Source organism: Syngnathus leptorhynchus, unplaced genomic scaffold, assembly GCF_054491065.1.
Source record: "Syngnathus leptorhynchus isolate UIUO unplaced genomic scaffold, UIUO_Slep HiC_scaffold_472, whole genome shotgun sequence".
NCBI lineage: Eukaryota > Metazoa > Chordata > Actinopteri > Syngnathiformes > Syngnathidae > Syngnathus > Syngnathus leptorhynchus.
The window spans coordinates 17,346-24,184 of NW_028232400.1; the positions used below are offsets into that span (position 1 = coordinate 17,346).

General features: G+C 67.3%; 1 non-coding gene across 1 annotated transcript; it reads left to right on the plus strand.

The window, feature by feature from the left end:
- Window positions 1-4,297: 4,297 nt before the first annotated feature.
- trnat-cgu (transfer RNA threonine (anticodon CGU)) lies at window positions 4,298-4,369 on the plus strand. The gene has a single exon. It is a non-coding gene; the product is annotated as a tRNA-Thr (tRNA).
- Window positions 4,370-6,839: the final 2,470 nt, after the last annotated feature.

Consider the following 6,839-nt stretch of genomic DNA (forward strand, 5'->3'; position numbering starts at 1 on the left):
TCCGTTTTCGCCCGTGATAAGCACGGGGATGTCGGCCGGTCCGACCTTGGCGATCTCATTCGCCAGCGCTTCCATCGACGGGCTCGCACCAACCAAGGGCCAGCGTGCCGAGAGGGCGCGCCGCAGTTCGGAGTTCTCTTGCTGAAGCTGCGAGCGTTGTAGCGCGTTGTTGATGCTGACGAGCACGCGGCTCTGGTCGAGGGGCTTCTCGAGGAAGTCGGTTGCACCCTGCTTGACGGCTTCGACGGCCATCGCGACGTCGGCGTGTCCCGAGATCATCACAACCGGCGGGGGAGACGGCTGGGCGAGCAGCTCGGACAGCAAGGTGAGGCCGTCCATCTCGGGCATCTTGACGTCGGTCAGCACGAGCGCGGGGGCGCGTTCGGACTCCGCCTCGCTTTCGATGCGCCGTAGGGCCTCGCGCCCGTTGCGGGCCGTCCAGACGCCAAAGCCCTCGTATTGAAGCAGCATCTCCAGCGCTGTGCGGATGTCCGCTTCGTCGTCGACAACCAAGATCGTCGCGCGCTCGTTGGGGGCGGGCTTAGTGCTCAAGTGGAATAGGGGGCGAGGGTCATCGGCGGTGATCCGGGGGGCGCAGGCGGTTCTCGGCGGGATAGCGGCAACGCTAGCAAGTCGCGGCCGTTCTTGCTCGAATCGGAGAGCGTGACGAAATCTTCGAACTGGCCGGATCGCGGAGGGCTCCCGGACGTGGCTCCGCACGAGCAACTGGCGGGTCTGCGCGCGCGTCTGCTCGCCGGTGATGGGGTGGTCGGCTCCGTCCTATCGGGGACCTCGATGGACGGGATTGACGTGGCGTTGGTGGAGTTTCCACGCGCGGCAGGGGGCGGTTGGCGCAAAACGGGGCTCGCGGCCCCGCGGTTGCTGGCGTTCGAGACGCTTGCGTTCGAGGCGGATCTGGAGCTGCGCCTGCGTGAGGCGGTGGCGGGCGAGCGAATTGACCTGCGGGGCGTTGCCTTGCTGGACCGCGATCTCGGGCGTGCCTTTGGCGACGCCGTTGGGCAGCTGGCGGCGAAGAACGGGAGCGTGGTCTCGCTCGTGGCGAGCCATGGGCAGACCGTCTACCACCACGATGGTGGGGAGCCTAGTGGCGCGGCCACGTTGCAGCTCGGCGACGGGGACTTCGTCGCCGAGTCAGCCGGCGCGGCGACGCTCAGCGACTTCAGGCAGCGGGACGTCGCGGCGGGCGGGGAGGGGGCGCCGCTGACGGCGCTTGTCGACGATTGGCTCTTCGCGGGCCCCGGGGGACCGCGCGCGATCCTCAACCTTGGCGGCATCTCGAACGTGACGTGCTTGGCGTCGGGCATGGCGTTCGACCCGGGTCCGGCCGGATGCCTGCTCGATGGGCTCGCGCAGCGCCTATTCGATCGCCCGTTCGATCGGGGCGGCGAGCTGGCGGCGCGTGGACACAGCCAGCCAGCGATTCTGGAGCGCATGCTCAGGCATCCCTATTTCGATCGTGAACCACCGAAGAGCACCGGTCGCGACACCTTTGGCGGTGAGTGGATCGAGACCTGGCTGGCGGAAGTGGCCGAGCCGCACGACCTGCTGGCGACGGCGGTCGAGCTGGTCGCGGAGGTCGTCGCCCGGGCGCTGGGCGCCTTCGTGGGAGCGGAGCCGGATCAGCCCGTGGGCCGCGGGTCCGACGGAGTGGGGGGCTCGGGGGCGGACGCCGGGGCGTTGGCCGTTGGCGGCGGTGGCGTGCATCACCGGCCGCTCATCGAAGCGCTCGCGAGGCGCACGGGCCGGCGGGTCGTGTCGACCGCGGAATTCGGGGTCGATCCGGATGCTCGTGAGGCGTTGGCGTTCGCGGCGCTCGGGGCGAGCTGGGTTCTTGGGCTCCCGCTGGGTGCCGCGGCGACGGGCGCTCGGCCGGGGCGCTTGCTCGGGAAGTTCAGTCCGGGGTTAGGTTTGCGTCCGCTCGGTGATGCGGGAGGGGTTTCAGGGGGTCCGGTCCGCGGGGCAGAGGAGCGCGGAAACCGGTAGCTGGGAGCGGCCTCCGGGGTAGGGGACAACGAGCGGTGCGCTTGACCGACCGGCGGCCCTCGCTATCATTCTCGCAACCGGTTGCTCTGCAACGGCTTCAGCGTATCTCGCCCTAGCGCTGGGCCTGCGATCTCGAGCGCGGGTTCCACTGTTTCCAATCGTCCAAAAGAGCACGACATGACCGCATTTCGCCGGGTTCCTGGCCTCTTTGGGGGCATCGCCCTCGCCAGCCTTCTTTCCGCTCCGATCGCGGCCCAGGATGTCGAGGAGACCTTCGCACGCGCGGTGGATCTACTCGAGCAGGGCCTCACCGATGACGCGCTGGTCGAGTTCAAGAAGGTGCTCTCCCAAGATCCGGACGCGGAGACCGCATATCAAATGTGGCGCACGACCGAGCCGTACCTGTGGACCGACCTTCTGGTCCAGGGCGGTGAGGCGGAGCTTGTCGCCAAGCGCATGATGTCGCTGGCCCGCGAGGGCAAGCGCGCCCACCGCAATGATGCGGAAGAGATTCGTCCGCTGGTCAAGCAGGCGCTCGAGGGCAACATCGTCGAGCGCAAGCGCGCTGTCCTCGACCTGCGCTCGAACCACGGCGAGTACGCCGTTCCGTCGTTCGTAGCCGCCCTCGGAGACGTGAGCGACGATGACCGTCGCCTGGCTGCCATGACGGCGCTGATCGACATGGGAGATCTGGCGGTCGCTCCGCTGGTCGAAGTGCTGCAAAGCGAAGACCGCACCCAGCGCCTGAGCGCCGTGCAGACGCTCGCGCGCATCTCGGATCCACGCGGAATGGCCATGCTGGCGCATCTCGCCGCGACCGACACCGAGGCTGGGATTCGCCAGGCCGCCGGCGCGGCGGTAGGCGGGGCGGATGCCGCGTCCGGGCTCCTCGAGCTCGGTTGGGGCTACGCGACCGAGTCTGCGCGCATTCTTCCCGCGCACCTGATCAACGACTTCGTTTGGGACTGGAACGGACGCACCCTCGAGGGCCGCGAGGTTCCGCGCTTCCTCTATGGAGGCGAGATGGCGCGCAAGGCGTTCTTCGCCGCGATGACCGCTGGTGCCGATTCAACCCAGGCCGCGGCCGGCCTTTCGTACGTAGGCGCCGTCCAGGCAGCGCGCGCAGCGGACGCGACCGACGGAGGAGCCGATCTTGACGAGGCCGTTCAGGCCCACGTTGAGAATGGAACGGTCTCGATTTTCGCCGGTGGCGCCGACGCGGCCAACCTCGCGTTGGAGCAAGCCCTGCGCGAGCCGCTCGACGTGGGTGCGGCCGTGCAGCTTTGCCGTGTCCTCGGCCACGTTGCGGGCGCGCCGAGCTCCGGCTTGAACGCCGCGCTCGCCACGGGCGGTGGCCTTGCGGGTGAAGCCGCCGTCGCGCTGGCCTCGATCGCGAAGCGCTCGAACGTCGGCGCTTCGACCGCCGTCGTCCAATCGCTTGGCAACGCCGTGTCGCGCGAGTCCGTTCGGGTCGCCGGCATCGTTGATGGCAACGCTGACCGTCGCAACGGAATCCTGACCGAGCTCGAGGCGGCCGGCTTCGCCGCTCAGGGCTGGGGAAGCGGAGGCTCTGGCCTCGCTGCTCTCTCGCGCCTTCCGGGCCTCGACGTGCTCTTCGTAGCGGACTCGCTGCCCGACTTGACGACCGATCAGGTAATCGACGAGATCGCGGCATCGGGTCGCCTCGGCTCCGTGCCGATCGTGGTCGTCAGCAGTGACGTCGACACGGCCTCGGAGATCTTCGGCGAGAAGGCGGCGATGGTCGTCGACCCCAGCGGTGTCGACTACCTGAGTGGCATTGAAGACCTGACCAGCGAGATCACCGGCGACCGTGCCCGCGCCGAGGCGTTGGCCGCGCAGGCTTCTTCGGCGCTCGCAACGCTAGCAAGCGCCGGCGCGACGGATCTCTCGACGGTCGCCGACGTGCTCGCCTCGGTGGCGGGCGCTCGCGCCGACAACGTCGCGGTGCCCGCGCTTCACGCGCTAGCAAGCTGCGGCGGAACGAGCGCTCAACTCGAAGCTGTCGTTGGTGTGTTGACCGGTGAAGGCTCGGACGAGCTGCGCACCGCGGCCGGCAACGCGCTTGCGGGAATGCTCGGAAACAACGAAGAGCTCGCTCAGTTTGCGGGCCTTCGCGATATCCTTTCTGGCCTCGCTGCCGGAGAAGGCAGCATTGCCATGCGCCAAGCTGCGGCTTCCGCTCTCGGATCCATGGGGTCCGCCGGCGAAGCACTTCGAAGCCTAGGCATGTCGGTGAACAACTAGTTCATCGGAACGAGGGCAAGCCCTTCAGGCCAGAGTAGCTCAATGGTAGAGCACTGCTTTCGTAAAGCAGGGGTTGCGGGTTCAATTCCCGCCTCTGGCTCCATTACAAGCGACTGCGACTCGCCGGGCGACGGCGAAGCTGCTTGGAGAGAGCAGCACGGCTCACGGCCTGAAAGCGCGGTAGTACCACGCTTCTAACACCGCTCGGTTAGCGCACGACCGAGCGAAGGCAGACCCTGGGCCGGTATAGCCTCTGGCACCCGGGCTTATTCAACTGCTCGGGTAAGAGAGGCCTCCGAGGGAGTTGAGAGATCGTCGGAGCTACCGGGACTTCCCAGGTCACGCGTACGCGAGGCTGGCTTGCCTTGAATCGGGAGAACGAGGCAATCGCCTCGTGCCACCAGACGCTTAGCGACTCGCTGATCAGCCTCGCGCGAGGACGGCCGCGCCTCGCATGCGCAAGTTCATTCCGAAGCCTCACGGCGGGTCGGGTGACGCTCTACCTGCGCAACGGCAAGGAGCTTGTCCCACTCGTCGTTCGGGGGCTCTCCGGCGAGACGGTCCGGATCGGGGACTCCGAGCCGTCCGCTGGCCCCATATCATCAGGGCTTCGCACGGCTGCCGAGATCGCACGTTTCCTCACTCCGGACTGCCACTCCCTGGTGCAACTCGCGCCCGCCCCGGAATGCGGCGAGGTGCCGGTCGGGACGAGGGCGGTCCGCCTTTCCGGCCGCGACCGAGCATCGGCTCCGGGTCGCGCGGTGTTCGCTTGCCTGCACCTGCTCGGCGACCTGATCAACGTGACCCCTTCGTTGCGCATCTATCGGCGGGATCATCCCGATCATCACATTCGACTGATCGTTCCCGACTGCGCCTACGCACGGGTCATGGAGCTCTCGCCCGATGTCGACGAGCTTGTCTATCTGACGGGGAGGTCGGATCACGAAATCGTGTTTGAGCCGTCGACCCCGTTCGTCCAGAACCTTCCTGCGTTCCGCGGGGAGGACGGATTCCGGCACGTATTCGACGTCCAGTCCACACCGAGGCATTCGTCCGACGGAACGCCGCTTCACCTGGCCCAAACCTACGCCGAGGAGCTTGGCTACACGCTCGAGAGCACCCGGCCTGTCCTCGACCGCGACCGGATCGAGCGCTTCGAGTGTCCGGATCGGCCCGCTGCTGGCTACGTCATCCTGGCGCGACACACGGTGTCAGGCGTGTACACGCGGCGTTGGTCCGAGTGGCGCTGGAAGCGGCTGGCCCGCCGAATTCGTTCCGAGTTGGGGCTGACCCCGGTTTCTGTCGGGACGCCACTGGAGTCGCCGCTCGCGGCTCCCGGTGTGGTCAATCTTCACAATCTCGACGTGCGAGAGCTGGTGAACCTGATCTCGGGTGCGCGCGCCCTGGTCAGCGTGAACAGCGGGGTCTACCACCTCGGGATTGCCGTCGGCGTTCCGGTCGTTCACCTGTACCCCGCGTGGCTCTCTCGCGAGTGGAACCGTTCCCCGGACGAGTCGCTGCACAGGGACATCCATCGGCCGATGGACAAAATCCGGACGCCTGAGGTTTGGTGCGCTTTGAAGAGTCTGATACGGAGTCGCACACCGCGCCGCACTGCGGCGAGTGGCTCGGGAGGCCTCCAGGCCAACCCGCCGCAGTGCGGCGCGGTGTGCGACTCCGTATCAGACTCCTACAACTCGTAGGCCCCCATATCAGCCGCGGGCCCCCGCTCCCGGACGTTCAGATCCAAGTCGACTGGCAGCAACGCTTCGAAGATCATCGGCGGGCGCGAGCCCAATGTCTCCGGTGTCTTTCGAGGGGGAAGTCGCAAGCAAGCGATAGTTGTCGTTGGCCGTATCGCGAAACTTGGGGTTGGCTTGGATGTTGTTCAGGAGCGGATAAGGCGCTCTCGGGATCGAAGCGGGGATCCCTACTGCCCCCGAGGAAAGGAACGCCGATGCCGGCTTGTAGTGGATCAGGGTGCAACAACACCGTCGCGTGGCGCATCGCCTCAACGGGCCTGTCGCTGGATGAAGCCGAGAAGTCCGATCGCGGCGCGCTCGTCGTCGGCTTCACCATGGAGGCCATGGGCAAGACGCTGCGAGAGGTGCTGCAGAGCGGCGGCTTCACTAGCCCCATCACGACCAGCGAACCGCCGATCCACTGCCTGTGCAAAACCTGCTGGAGCCGGGGGGCCAGAGCCTGGGGCTCGGCCGAGGGCAAGCCTGCCGACGTCTACAATCCCGCGCGCGCGAAGACCGACGCGAACGGCATTTACCTGCAGACCCGCGACGGCGCGTTCACCAAAAACCCCATCGCCGAGCGCCCCGGCCACCCGCAGATCGAACCGATTCTCTCGTGCCTGGTCCACGAGGCGATGCACTACTGGTCACACGCCAACGCCGGCGTCCAGCGGAGACGGATAGCTCCAGCCGCGACGGCTCGCCCTGGATCTGGGCGCGCCGCGGATACGTCGTGGGCGTAGCGCCAGAAACCGACGCCCGAGGCCGGCAAGGCGCCATCCAAGGCGGCTCCTGGCTTGGATCGCAGCGCGAAGTCCGGATCTGCAA